This window comes from Eschrichtius robustus, chromosome 6 (assembly GCF_028021215.1).
Source record: "Eschrichtius robustus isolate mEscRob2 chromosome 6, mEscRob2.pri, whole genome shotgun sequence".
Taxonomy (NCBI): Eukaryota; Metazoa; Chordata; class Mammalia; order Artiodactyla; family Eschrichtiidae; genus Eschrichtius; species Eschrichtius robustus.
The window spans coordinates 30,434,902-30,449,985 of NC_090829.1; the positions used below are offsets into that span (position 1 = coordinate 30,434,902).

The window sequence follows — 15,084 nt, forward strand, 5'->3', positions numbered from 1 at the left end:
AGGGCAAGATATTATTGGGTCTGGAGGAAGGCCTGGCTTTGGTTGAGTGTTAAGAATTAGAGGCAGGGAATTCCCTGGCAGTCCAGTGCCAAGGACTCAGGTTCAATCCCCGGTCAGGGAGCTAAGATCCCACAAGCCTCATGGTGTGGCCGCCATGAAGTGGCAAAAAGAATAATTATCTGATAGGGCTGTTGTGACGATTAAATATAATACATATGCAGCAGTAAGCACAGTGCCTGTCTGGGAGAGTTTCTATATATGGCCTCCAAATAATTCCGCCCATCCCTGTACACACAGCTGCTCCTCACACAAGCCATGCAGTCTATCTCCCCTCCCCTTGAATCCGGGTTGGCCTCGTGGCTTTTTTCTCCAGTTTCTAAAATTTACATGAAGACATTATTTAAAACTCTGGTGAGATGCCAGCAGCACTTTTGGTTATTGCTGTGGAAATTATTAATTTGACTGACACACTTATTAAGTATACTTCTAAATCTCCATAATCACTGAACTCAAAATGCTTTTTCCCCTATTGAGAACAACAGGACAAATATTGACATATAAAGTTGTACATGGTGAATCTACTGAAATCGAATTATAAAGATGGTGTCAGCAAGGATTGAGATCAACTGAGGAAATTTTAAGCGTGACTTACGATGGACAGAATGCAGTGGAAGGGATATTCTGGGACTTCTAAGCCCAGGTCTTAAGAGGACCGGCAGTTTTCTACTTCTTTGCTGTTAAAATGCTCCCTCTTGGAATGCTTGAGACCGCCATGCTATGAGGCAGCACAAGTCAACCACCTGAAGAACAGAGGTGTCCAGGACAGGAGCCTCAGCTGAGCCTGGTCCCAGGCAATCTGCCAGCTGAATGAAGCCACATGGTGAATTCTAGGCAGGACCAACTGCCCATTCAACATGCATTATTGTGAAAAATAATAAGTTAGGTTTTTTTAAGCCACTACATTTTGATGTGTTCTGCCACTCAGCAGAAAAAACTGAAATGTTGAAACATATTAATGCTCAATTAAATATAATCGTTTAGTATATTATTACTATTATTCAGAAGTCTTGTATAAAGGATAATGACATTTATTTAGACCCAACTACCAATAAGAAACTTTTGACTGCAAGGGAAATGGGAATAAGGATGGGATGATGAAGAAAATTCTCTTTAATCCTTTGTAGATTTCCATTTTTATTATGTAAAGTAAGAACTTCAGTACTTCAGTTCCAACCTGGAAAATCCTTCCTGCTGTGACGGTTGAAATCCCCAAGATGAAATCTGAGTCACTCAGTTGTTTATTTCTTATTCAACCTGGAATCTGCCTCCATCAGATGGCTTTTAAATACATGTCTTGTCATATCCTTGCTTTTCTTCCTGACTTGCAACTTTGTGTAATTGCTGTCTGTCTAAGTAGACATTGCAGCAATCATTTATCAGATTTATAGAAACAGCACCTCCTCTAAGCAAATATATAAATGTTTCAACCCTCTCTCACTTCCCTGCCACCCCAGAACATCTGGAGCTTTAACTCCCTTCATCTATTTTAAACAGAAGAAAGATGTTAGTGGAGACATCTCTCCCCTAAAAATGATTTGCTTTCCTTCTTCCAAGCAGCACTTAGACCCTTGGGAGAAATTTTAATTTGTTTTCTCAACAAAGGCATCTTGTTTCTCTAAGGAAATACTGAGGGGACAAGGAAGGACTCATATTTGCAAATAAGACTCTTTAAAATCCAAAACTGGAAAAAAAATTTTTTAAACATTTTAAAATCCAGACTTCCAGGAAAGGTGCCAAATGGAACACAGTTGGTCTCACCCCTCCCCAATCTCACTTACACAACAATAAAGAGTGTTTTGTTGTTGTTGTTGTTTTTAGGCATATGGCGACAAAGATGTGAACAGGGGAGGAGACAAGAGCCACAAAAGAAAGAAAGCGCTAAAGCAGGACAAGTGGCAACTGAGGATGCAGACAGGAGAAAACTGAATCCCAAGTGAGTTTGTTTCCTAAGGCTGCTGTAACAAAATAACCATAAACTGCATGGCTTAACCAACAGAAATTTATCTTCACACAGTTCTGGAGGCCAGAAGTCCAAGATCAGGGTGTGGGCAGGTTTGGTTCTTTCTGAGGGCTGAGAAGGATAATCCGTTCCCTGCACCTCTCCTAGCTTCTGGTGGTTTGTTGGCAATCTTTGGAGTTTCTTGGTTTGTGGAAGCATCACCCAGTCTCTGCCTTCATCTTCACATGGTGTTCTCCCTGTGTGCATGTCTCTGTGTACAAATCTCCCCTTTTAATAAGGACACAAATCATGTTGGATTAGGGCCCACTCTCATGACCTCATCTTAACAAAGACCCTGTTTCCAAATAAGGTCACATTCTGAGATACTGGAGATAGGACTTCAATGTATGAAATTTGGGGGGACACAAATCAACACAACACTGAGACCCAAAGCAACCTTCACCACAGAATCTCCCAGATTCCCACAAGGTGTCACCGGCTATCTCTGGAAGTGGAGGTGAAGGGGCCAGACTGCAATTAGCAGGATGGGATCAAATCTGTGTAAGCAGCCAGGAAATTGAATTTACTCTACCCTTACTGGAGGCTAATTCTCTACAGCTGAGCTGTCCAGTAGGGTAGCCACTCGCCAAATGTGGCTAATCACATTGAAATGTTAACTAATTAAAATGAAATAAAATTAAACATTCAGCTCCTCAGTCGCACTAGCCACGTTTCAAGTGCCTCAGCCTCATGTGGCTAGTGACTATCTTATTGGAAACTACAGATATAGGACATTTCCATTATTGTAGAAAGTTCTACGGGCACTGCTCTGAGGCATACACCAGAGAGAAGGGGACAGAGTGAAGCCTGTGCTACTGGATGTTAAGAAACCCCCGACACCACAGCCCTCTTCCTTCACTTGACCCACCAAATCATGCCCCGTGGGCACAATGCAAAGCATAATTTTATCCTTCTGGATCAATAATAGAAAACCTGTACCTTCAGTGTTCTCCTTCTAGGAGAGCAGGAGAAAAAGTGAGGGCACTTAATCTAACTTTTTCTTGATTCACTACTGTATGCCAAGCATTTGACACATATTTTCTCATTTAATCCTCATAACAACTCAGAGTGATGGGTGTTATTCTCATTTAAAGATAAGGAAACTGAGGCTCAAGAAGGCTGAGGAGCTTGCCCAAGCTGCCTTGTTTGTAAATGCAAACTCAGGACAGTTTGAACCCAAAGCCCACATTTTGCTTCTGCTATACTATACTGCTTGCCTAAATGACTGGTTGCCTCACTAACTTGGTATAAGCAAGTCTCTAATTGTCTCTAGGTCTAATTTGCCTCCAGTGTCAAATATGTTAAAGAACATCCACTCTATAAGATCACCTAAGAGAAGGTTGAAAGCTTAAGTTTATTAAAAAGTCTGCATCTCTGTACAGATGCAAAATATCCTCCTATCCACACAGGAAATCCTCACAGAGAAGACTATGCATACAGTTTTAGAAGGCTTTGGAGAACTTTAAGACATACTTGGGTTACTTTATACCGTCATATCACTGTTGAATATATTCTAGCCACATTTAGAGCCAGAACTTCAAATACTTCATATCTTCCTAAAATGAGGTTTTCTGACTTGATCTAGTATAATATTTACTTAGCCCAGGGCAAGGTTCATGGATGATGTTCAATGAATGTTGAATGATGAATAAATCAATCATTCAATTGATGAATATATCAATCAATTGCTCAATCAATTCTTAAATCAATTTTTAGACTCCAGCTAACTGTGAGACTCTCTAACCAATGTATAAAATCCTCCTTTTGTACATGCTACCTTGGTGTATTATTTTGAAACTCCAAACTATATGGGACTATAGGAGCTCCAATATAGGCTTAGGTCTTCTACAAGAGACTCACCAACAGTGATGAGGCATCTGGTATTTTATTTCTATTACAGATGGTTTGGAATTGGGGTAGGTCCCACTATAGATATGGCTGCATTTCTACAGGGACTAAGGAGTCTTCTCCATCTTTAGCTTTGCCACATAAAATAAAGATGGTCCCAGGGTATTTTCCTGTAGTGCAAAGTACTGTCCTGACTACTAACACTGAAAACAGCACAGAGATTTCCCTGCTGGCCAAGAGCCTTGAGAGTGGCCCTCCTTAACCAGGTTTATCCTTAAGGACAAGATTAGCTGTAAAACTTCTCTGTAACACACTTGATAAAGGACGATGACTTGCGTCATTGCAAGTTCAATGGTGCACATTTCTACACAGATGTGAATTTGTTTGGGGCTCTTTGGTATTTTGCCATCTGTGTGGTTAACTTTTACAGGCATTTGTTTCTATATCAAGAAATTAAGTGATTGCTAATGAAACATTTTCAAATGCTATTTAGAAGAAAAGATTGTTTCCTGATTTCTTTCTACAGCTGGATGTGGTATCTAAAAAACTGGATTTTCTTTAGCTTTAACATATCTGTTTTAATTGAAATTTTTCTTGAGGTAATTATAGATTCATATGCAATTGTAAGAGATAACAGAAATCCTGTATACCCTTTTTTTTTCTTTTTTTTTTTCTGCATACCCTTTACCCAGTTCAAACATATCTTTTCAACTGTCTTCAGAAGAAGTCAATACTGTTGACTTCTGAGTCAGTACTATTGATGCTCTATGTGTATTATACATGAATAGTGCAAACAAATTGGTCAATTACTTAGTCCTCATTTTCCAATATTTGAAAGGAACAAGTTGTACTAATTGATTTGTAAGGGTTCAACCAGTCTGATATTCCATTAGAATCTGAGATTAAGTTCTCTGGCAAACCATGGCCACCGCTGTTTCTGTACAGCCCATGAGGATGGTTTTTACATTTTTAAATGGTTGAAAAAATCAAAAGAATACAACTTTTTGTGACATATGAAAATTACACAAATTTCAAATTTCAATGACGATAATAAAGTTTTACTGGAAACAGCCATGCTCACTCATTTTCATATTTTCTATGTCTGCTTTCATGTTACAATAGCTATAACAGAGACCATATGTCCCACAAAGCCTAAAATATTTATTGGCCCTTCACAGAAAAAGTTTGCTGGCTCCTCTTTTAAACTATTCTTGCTCTTTAACCCAGGAATGCCACTTCTAGGGATTTCTCCGAGAGAAAAATCAGAGATGTCCACCACTAGGGAATTCATTACATAAAATGTGCTACCTTCATCTGATGGAGAAATACACAGTCATTAAAGACCATGTTTTATAAGAGTATTTAATGATTTAGAAATGCTCACAATACATTGTTCATGCTCATGTTCTTTTTAAATCTATTTTTGGGAAAAAGAAAAAAAACCTCTCCATGTATTTATATGCATAGAAAAAGACACCTGACAAGTCTCTCAGTGCTTGTCTTTGATGGAGGGGTTTTGAGTGATTTCCATTGTCTTCTTTATTGCATTCTGCATTTTCTAATGTTTCTACAATGAACATGTTTTACTTTATTTCATCTGAAACAAAATTTTGTTTTGTACTAGGTTGTTTACTTGCACTACTTCTAGCTGAATAGTCACTTATAGATGTTCTTAGCAGGAAATTAATATATTTTCTTGTAGTTTGCCAAAAATCATCAGAATGTAAAGCATAGGAAAATCTAAGCAAGAAGGAACTGAAATTCTAATTTCTCACCTGATAATACTTTATAGTTATAATAAGGCTAATTATGTAGTGGTTTTATATTCTCTTTAAATAAAGTTAGGTTTTGAGATACCATCAGATTAACAAAATCTTAAAAATCTGAATACTGTTGGAGAGACAAAATTTTTAACATACTTATGATGAAAGTGTAAATTAGATCAACCATTGTAACAATTTGTAAACTTCTAGTAAAACTGAAAATGCACATATCTTCTTCCCCAGCATATCCATTTCTAGGTATGTACCCTAGAAAAATTCTCTTGTGAGTGCATAAGGGTAAAAAATCAGGGCAAAGATATTTATTAATACATTTTTTTCAAGACAGAAATTAGGAACATTCTATATGTCCATGGTCAGGAAAATGCATTAATAATAAGTGTTTTGTTGATATGGTAATCTCATACAACAGTTAAAATGAATGAACTCTATCTATGTCATTATGATTAGATCTTAATCTAATCAAATGAAAAAGGTGCAAAAGGATATGCATAATATAATATTTATGTAAAAGTGTTAAAAAACACAAGAAGAATATTATATATATTGTTTCATTACATATACAAACAGAAAAATATATGAAAATGTAAACTTAAAAGATACACACCAGATCTGTGATAGCATTTACTCTAGAGAGGGAAGAAGGGAATTAGAACTGGGGAAAGGTAAGAAGGGGACTGCAATTTTATTAATAAAGTTTCATTTCATTTCCAAAACAAACAATAAACAAACATATATGACACAATGTGAACTTTTATTTTTGTTGGATATCTGCTTATATTTTATATAGTTTGAATTTTTTTTCCCCTTAATACTGCTTTAACAGCCCAAGGAAGACAAGATGGGTAAAGTTCACAGACTGTGATAGTACAGAAGTGAAAAGTATCTCTAAAAGCAGGTGGTACCGAGTTATCTCACAATTCATTGTAACTATTTTGAATTCCTATCTATAAATGTTCTTCTGGGGCTTTATCTCTAGACCTTATCTTCCCCGGAAGTCAGGTGCCTTCTCTGGTCTTACGTTAGAACCAGAGCTTTCTCCGCCAAGCTAGTGACACTTCAAAGTTCAATGACATTTACAATGATAGTCATTACCGCCCTTTAAAATAACTAGAGGAGAGGGTATGGGGTTTCTTTTCAAAACATCAAGACTATGTCTCACAAGTAGAACAAGAATCACAAAGGTTCTGGGGAAAAAATAGGTAATTGTTGGTTATTAAGGAGATAATTCACAGATTCTATTCTCATACCAATTATTAATATCGGCTTTCAGAACAGTCATCTACAGTTCACCTAAATTTTATCCAATTGTGTACACAAATTTTTAAATTACTCTCTCTCCGTCATTAAAAATACATATATAGGACTTCCTTGGTGGTGCAGTGGTTAAGAATCCGCCTGCCAATGCAGGGGACACAGGTTCGAGCCCTGGTCCGGGAAGATCCCACATGCCGCACAGCAACTGAAACCGTATGCCACAACTACTGAACCTGTGCTCTAGAGCCCACAAGCCACAACTTCTGAAGCCCGCGCTCCTAGAGCCCGCACTCCGCAACAAGAGAAGCCACCGCAATGAGAAGCCCACGCACCGCAACGAAGAGTAGCCCCGCTCACCACAACTAGAGAAAGCCCACGCGCAGCAACGAAGACCTAACACAGCCAAAAATAAATTAATTAATTTAAATATATATATATATATATATATATATATAAAACTATGTGTGTGTGTATATATATATATATATATATATATATATATATATATAAAACTGACCAGAGCACAAGAGTTAGATCTAGAATGCCTGGGTTTGAATCCAGATTATGCCATTTACTCTTTAGGTGACTTTAGGAATGTAATTTAGCTTTTTAAAATAATTTAATCATTTTTGCTGTTTAGCCTTTACAGTTTTCATCTCTAAAATGGAAATAATAATAGTACCTACTTCACAAGGCAATTACACAGGTTACATGGGTAAATATTAAAAAGTGCAAAACAAAGACGTTCAATAAACGTTGGAATCCTGTATACTCCTTTAATACATTCATTTACATGGATGCCATGCACTCAGTAGGCACCCAGTAATACTTATGATAATGAACATGAAACAGCCTAAACATAGACATGAAATCCATTAAGTCACTACAAAGTCATGACTCCAGCTAGTAGATTGCTTTATATCTACTCTTGCACATTAAAGCCCCATCCTTCTTGGTACTTGATGTCACAATACAGCACAGCTGTCACAGTCTTCTTCCATAGTGCCACAGAGCAAGATGGAGGTCTCCCTGAGCCATGACTTTCAGGAGGCACACAGTTCTGGAAAGAAAAAGTGGCTCTTCCAATACAGACAACAACAAAATGGTAGAACCTTCATAAAACTGAACTTCTGACTTAGCCTTCTCAGCTCTGAACCTAACTCCATCCCAACTCCTTTCATCTTCTCTTATAGATGTTGTCTACTCATTTATTTTTTCCTTTTGTTCTTTCCTAGTCCCGCATGCATACTTTAAAGTGTAATAAATTTCCACACTGGATAGGAGGGCCCGCTGCTTTCCAGTGCATGCGCCATACATAGTCCCATGATTACAAACCAAACCATGGCACTTCCAAAATAAGAATGCTAAGTATGTAGTCACAAGGTTCAGCCTCTGGGGCACCAGATTTTCAGCTCTAGAAATTACAATTTAATATTAGTTGGCACACAGCTATACGGTGAGCTCACAGTAAATGGCCTTATGCTACATATAATTGAAATCTGCCGTGCAAGGTAAATTTTTGGAAGGTATTCAAAATATATGTTGGTAATTCTGTGTGCCTGTTTTGATGATTGTAACCATGGTTTCCCTAAATCTTTAATTTCCTGTGGAGGTTTCTTTGGAAGTAACACAGAATAAATGCGAAAAGAAGATTCCACTACTGAAAAATAGAAAGCCAAAAAACAAAAACATTCTTGTATCTTAACATTTTGATATGTCTACTTTGATTCCGTTGAAGAGCACATTCAAATTTCTCAACCAGGAGTAAGAGGACTAAAGATAATTTAGAGTCTTATTAAAACAATACCACGTCCCCCTCAAAAAATAAAGATTTTAGCATTTATAACAGCATTGAAATCACTCAATAAGCTAAAGTGTTAGCTTATGTGACTCTTTGCGATCTGAAAGCTGCCAATTGTATCTCCCTATGATTTAGACACACTTTTCTCTCAGGTCTTAATTAGAAAGGTTTTTTTTTTCTGTTCAAACCATCTTATTGCATGTGGTGCATTCTGCCACCCAAGCCACATGACATTTTTACATCCAACCTTCAGTAATCAGTGAAGGCTACAAAGATAAACAAGCCATTAAACAGAAGGAAGTAATTAGCTTTTATTAGAGAACACTGAGATGATTACACCCCATGGTTTCTAGTCATCTTGAGGTGTGGCTCACTCTTCTTATTTTTAGCAGCAATAAACATACATCTCTTCCTACATTGCCGTTGTCTATGTATTCACAGGCCTAACTGGTATCTAAAGTAATTTCCACATGGAGATTTGTATAGAGAAAGAGCAGCAATGCTACCTGAAGCACATGGGGAAAAATGAAGCTTGTTCATTTGTTTTTCCTTCCAAAAGGCTGCGTGATAGGAATATAAGATACAGTCTCTGGGACTTCCCTGGTGGCGCAGTGGTTAAGAATCCGCCTGCCAATGCAGGGGACGTGGGTTTAATTCCTGGTCTGGGAAGATCCCATATGCCTCAGAACAACTAAACCCATGCGCCACAGCTACTGAGCCTGCGAGCCACAATTACTGAGCCTGCTTGCCGCAGCTATTGAAGCCCGCGTGCCTAGAGTCCGTGCTTCGCAACAAGAGAAGACACCGCAGTGAGAAGCCTGCACACTGCAATGAAAAGTAGTCCCTGTTCGCTGCATCTAGAGAAAGCCCGCGCGCAGCGACGAAGATCCTTCGCAGCCGAAAAACAAAAAATACAGTCTGATGAAGTCAGCTTCCCCAACTGTCTTCTCTGGTTCTGGGTCTAGACCTTACTGTGCAAATAACAAGCACTGACCAACACTGCAGTCTCTCCTGCCTTGTCTGATGCTGAGTCTTTACAAGAAGATAACCAGTTGCGCTACGAACTCTGTGACAGCAACGATCCTAAACTTCCAGTTAAGGTCACTAATCTCTAACTTCAAATTTTAAACACAGGTAGAAAACATTGTTACACTGTAACTCTTTCTTCTGAGTAGTTAAAACTGGTTGCCTGTGGATTGAGTTCTTACCTGATGACATCACAAGCTCTTTTTCAAAAAGGAGTTTTGCTTACGAATACATGCATCATAGGTTCTTATCTGAGTTGAAAAAGAGAAAGCCTGATATCAATGGCAAGAATGGAACAAAGGTTATGGCAAACACAGTGTGATGTGGAGCCCTTAATTACCATGCTAAGCCCCAAAACATGATTGAGAGGTTGTGACTAACAGGCAGTGTCGTCCCGCTAGCAGGCATCCCCTATCATGATGGGGTAAACCTCCAGCAATGACCAGCTCTCCTGTTTAACCCTGGTGTGGCAGGGGCCTCCCTTTTCTGGTCATTAGGCCTTGAGGAGGGACACTGCCTGTAGGCTCAAGGAGGGTAGGAGTAGGTGGGACCTACATTCTGAAGTAGAGAAGGGCAATGGGATGGCTGGTTCTCTAGATGGGGGAAATCACCCAGACCACCGTCCCCCAAATTGTCACAACTTTAGTTCCAGGAAGACCCAGAAAAGATGGAGTTTGTATAGCAGGAGGGTAAGGCATTTCACAGGGAGGAAAGAGGGTCCTGCATCAGCCACGGGAGAGATAGCAGTGATTTCCTACGCAGTGGGCAAAGGAGTCACCCAGAATCTCACTGGACTCCGGTGGGCCAGGTGAGGGCTTGGCTAGATGCTTCCAGGGGCTGGTCCTAGGGCTACCAACTTGGGTCCCAGAGTCTCTCTATGAACTATGTAAGGTGAGATGAATATCACGCCCACTTTGAGAAGACACACACACACACACACATACACACACACAGCACTATCAATTCTATTAAGGGACTTATAATCAAAACAGTCTAATTGAAGTTGACATATGGGAGCTGGCATCAATTAGAAAGAGGGGCAAAGAGACCACTGACAGCTCATGTGGCTTCTCCTATGACAATGCCAGGCAAGGCCATGTCTCTCGGTCCATTGGTGAGGAAGGGGGTGCCTATAGTTCCTGAAGGACTAAACTCATGCTACTAAGGCAAATAACTCCTTTACAGAAATGTAATGCTTTGCCCCATGGGGACACATTTTGATGGGAGGGGAGTCTGAACTGTAATAAGGAGAGCAGCATTCATCCTCATTCGTAGCATGGGGCCATATCCTTTGGAAACACAAAACAGGCATTCAGAGAAATGCAGAGGTGTTACTGGAGGGCTGAAGCAGTGGCACATAGTAGAGTTTTTCTAGCATCATTAGAATGAGAGACTTGAAGGGAAGAAGAGTTGTATAGGTGGGCTTGAGGAAGAGAACTGAGGAGAAAAAAACAGGTGGAAGAACAGGTTGGTTCCTAGGATACCCATCCTTTAAAGACCTTCATAGAGCCTAGGAGGGCTCAATTTTTTTTTATTTTGAAAACAGTTTCCCTTTTTTATTCCACACACACTTTTTTATTCCAAACACAACTGAAGAAGGGCAACAGCTACTCCATTATTATTTTTTGCTGTTGTTCAGTGATGTAAGCAGCACTTATAAATGTTACAAGAAAAACCCTGTAAGCATCCAAGCCAACCGATGAAGAAACTGAAGTATAAGACTTTTCTTCATCTCGTCGTCTCACCTCTTCGCCTCCCCCACCCAGAAAAAGGCTCAAATATTTAAAACAAAGTAAAGGCTTATGTACAAAAGGGACAGGATATTTTTTTCCTTTTTTTGTTTTTGTTTTTGTTTTTGTTACAACATGAAGAGAAAAAATAGACCAGATGAGCACAGATACATTTTCACATTCAAAAAGAACAGCAGGGGCTTCCCTGGTGGCGCAGTGGTTGAGAATCTGCCTGCTAATGCAGGGGACACGGGTTCGAGCCCTGGTCTGGGAAGATCCCACATGCCGCGGAGCAGCTGGGCCCGTGAGCCACAACTACTGAGCCTGCGCGTCTGGAGCCTGTGCTCCGCAACAAGAGAGACCACGATAGTGACAGGCCCGCGCACCGCGATGTAGAGTGGCCCCCGCTTGCCGCAACTAGAGAAAGCCCTCGCACAGAAACGAACACCCAACACAGCCAAAAGTAAATAAATAAATAAATTAATTAATTAATTTAAAAAAAAAAAAAGAACGGCAGACCTCCTAGTGGCCCTAGATGTGATCACTAGAGTCTGTCATACAGAGTGAAGTAAGTCAGAAAGAGAAAAACAAATACCATATGCTAACACATATATGGAATCTAAGAAAAAAAAAAGGTCTTGAAGAACCTGGGGCAAGACGGGAATAAAGACACAGACCTACTACAGAATGGACTTGAGGATATGGGGAGGGGGAAGGGTAAGCTGTGACAAAGTGAGAGAGTGGCATGGACATATATACACTACAAAACGTAAAATAGATAGCTAGTGGGAAGCAGCCGCATAGCACAGGGAGATCAGCTCGGTGGTTTGTGACCACCTAGAAGGGTGGGATAGGGAGGGTGGGAGGGAGAGGCAAGAGGGAGGAGATATGGGAACATATGTATATGTATAGCTGATTCACTCTGTTATAAAGCAGAAACTAACACACCATTGTAAAGCAATTATACTCCAATAAAGATGTTTAAAAAAAAAAAAAAAGAAATGTAAGAGACGTAGCAACCAATTACAATGTATGGACCTTATCTGCATCCTGATTCAAATAAGCAAACAGGAAAAAAATGACATTTATGAGACAACTGAAAATTTATACATGAATGAATATTTGATTATAATTAAAGACATTAACTTAGATGTAAAAAAAAAAAAGAAAAAAAAGAAAGATTAATGCTGACCTGTGAAGGTGTAAAACAGCAAGCAGTGAGATGAAGATGGAATGTTAGAAAGATCGCACATCCATGACAAAGAAGTACTTACGGCTTCAATCACTTTTTCCTTTTTTTTTTTTTCTTAAGGATGCTACCGAAGGGTTTTTTGATAAAAGAGCCAACAGCACCAAAAAATAACAGAATGGATTTCCTAATGAAACCAGGCATAGGTTTCCCTCACGTGACCCCTCCAAGGCAGGCAGTCTTTTTCTTCTCTCTCTTTCCTTTTTTTCCTTAAACAGATGCCGAGTGATGTGCTGGAAAAGAGAACCTAGTCACTCCGACCTCCCCATCTTGCCTATGGTTAGGGAGTAGCATTTGCCCGCAGCTGCCATAACCGCCCAAAGAAACAAAATGGGGATTCTCCGGTTTTAACAATCACAAGCTCACCTTGCACGCGACAGAAGAAAAGATAGCCAGAATAAAGCCATTTCTTTCAAGCTTTGTGTGTGTGTGTTCTATCCCTTTTCCTCTCTAGAAAAAAAGCTGCTCACATGACTGGTTTTAAAATTTGTTCTCCAAACTTCACCCTCTTCAAAAATGGGTTAAGAAGCACTTTTCCCCCAACAATTAAAAAAAAAAACAAAAACCCACAAACAAAATCAAACCAAAAGGCTTTTGTCAGCCACAAGGGGCGATACAAATGAACACAGCCCCTCAGGTGTTTTAAAAGAGTGAATATAGGGCAGTTTCAAAAATCTGACTGCAGTACCTAGGTATTCTAAGTACAAAAAAAGTTCAACAGTTTAATGCTAAAACAAAATTAGGTCTCTAAAACCAGAAGAAAATCTTCTTTAGAGCTAGTGCAAAGACAGCTTGTATCCTACAGAAAGTACTCCAAACTAGAATATAATAATTACAAAACTATATATATATATACCCCTGGCCCGCTGTGCTGGCATCTTCACGAGGAGAAGGATGCGAGCCGGAAGGGCGACCCGGCCACCGTCCTCTCTTGCTGGGCCCTCTGTGTGGTATGGGTTTACCGAGACAGTTCTCGATGCTGCCGTTTTTACCAGATGCCTTGCCACAGATCCGATTGACCAGGCTGATAATTTGTTCCTTGTCCTGGCGGTACATGAGCTTCAGGCCGCCGCAGGACTTCTGCTTCTCCACGTGGCGCAGGGCGCACTCCAGGCAGAACACCACGTTCTCATTCTCCTGCGCGATCATGGACAGATAGCGCAGGGCTGGCAGATCTGACACCTCCTCTCCGCGGTCTCCAGCTGCAGCCACTTCTGAGGCTTTTTCTTGCCCTCGGGAGCCGCGCTGCAGCCCGCCTCGAACAGCTGCCGCAGCTCCGTATCCCTGAGCTCGTCCAGAAGGGCTGAGATGGTACTGAGAGTGGAACCGCTTTCCTTTTTCGCTTCCGCTTGTGTGATCTTGTAGGGTAACTTCTCCATAGAGAATGGCTTAGCTCTATGGCGACGCTTCATTTCCTTGACTGTCTCGAAGCCCATACTGGTCCACTGGGTGGTGGCGAAGCGCACGGTCCCAGACGCTGTAGCCGCTGCACGCTTTGGACCCAAAGGATCGCGGGAAGACGACGACGAACTGGCCGCTCTGTTGCACCGTCCTGTGTATGTACCTTGACCCCCTCCCTGCACAGCACCTCCAGGGAGATCCTGACGTTGCTCTCGAGCATCTGCAGGCCGGGGGTGCCGTGGGCTTGCAACAGGGTGTGCACCACGTCCTCGAGCTTGTTCTCCTCCTCAGCAAGAATGCAATACCAAATGCAGTGTGTAAGTAGTCAATGTAAGGAAGGGGGTTTTGGTCTCGAGACCAGCATGAGGTAGAAAAGACCATCCCAGTATTTAGCCAGGGAATTGTCACTCCAGGCAAAGCACCGAGGTGACGCGGGATGGAGCCGGTGTTATTGAGGAGGATGGTAAGGTTCCATCCGTGTCTTGAAAATGGTTCTGATTTTCCCACCGGGAAGCCACTGCCATGGGTGTGGGTGTCCACCTTGCCACAGTGCACGGCCACATGGCAGTCCTTCTCAGAAGGGCTCAATTTTTATAAGACACAAAAATCTCTCTGCGTGCAAGCATTTTTTTTTACATTTTTTAATGTAACTAATATTATATATATATATATATTTAAAGACACCAATTGTACTTGAACATTTGTTATTATTATTATTTTTTTAAGTTATTTATTTATTTTTGGCTGTGTTGGGTCTTCGTTTCTGTGTGAGGGCTTTCTCTAGTTGCGGCGAGCGGGGGCCACTCTTCATCGCGGTGCGCGGGCCTCTCACTATCGTGGCCTCTCTTGTTGCGGAGCACAGGCTCTAGAGTGCAGGCTCTGTAGTTGTGGCTCACGGGCCTAGTTGCTCCGCGGCATGTGGGATCTTCCCA

The 15,084-nt window shown here is 40.7% G+C and overlaps 1 pseudogene; it reads right to left on the bottom strand.

Moving 5' to 3' along the window:
* Positions 1-15,084, bottom strand: part of LOC137765843 (protein Jumonji pseudogene) — an 84,170-nt pseudogene that overhangs the window by 57,140 nt on the left and 11,946 nt on the right.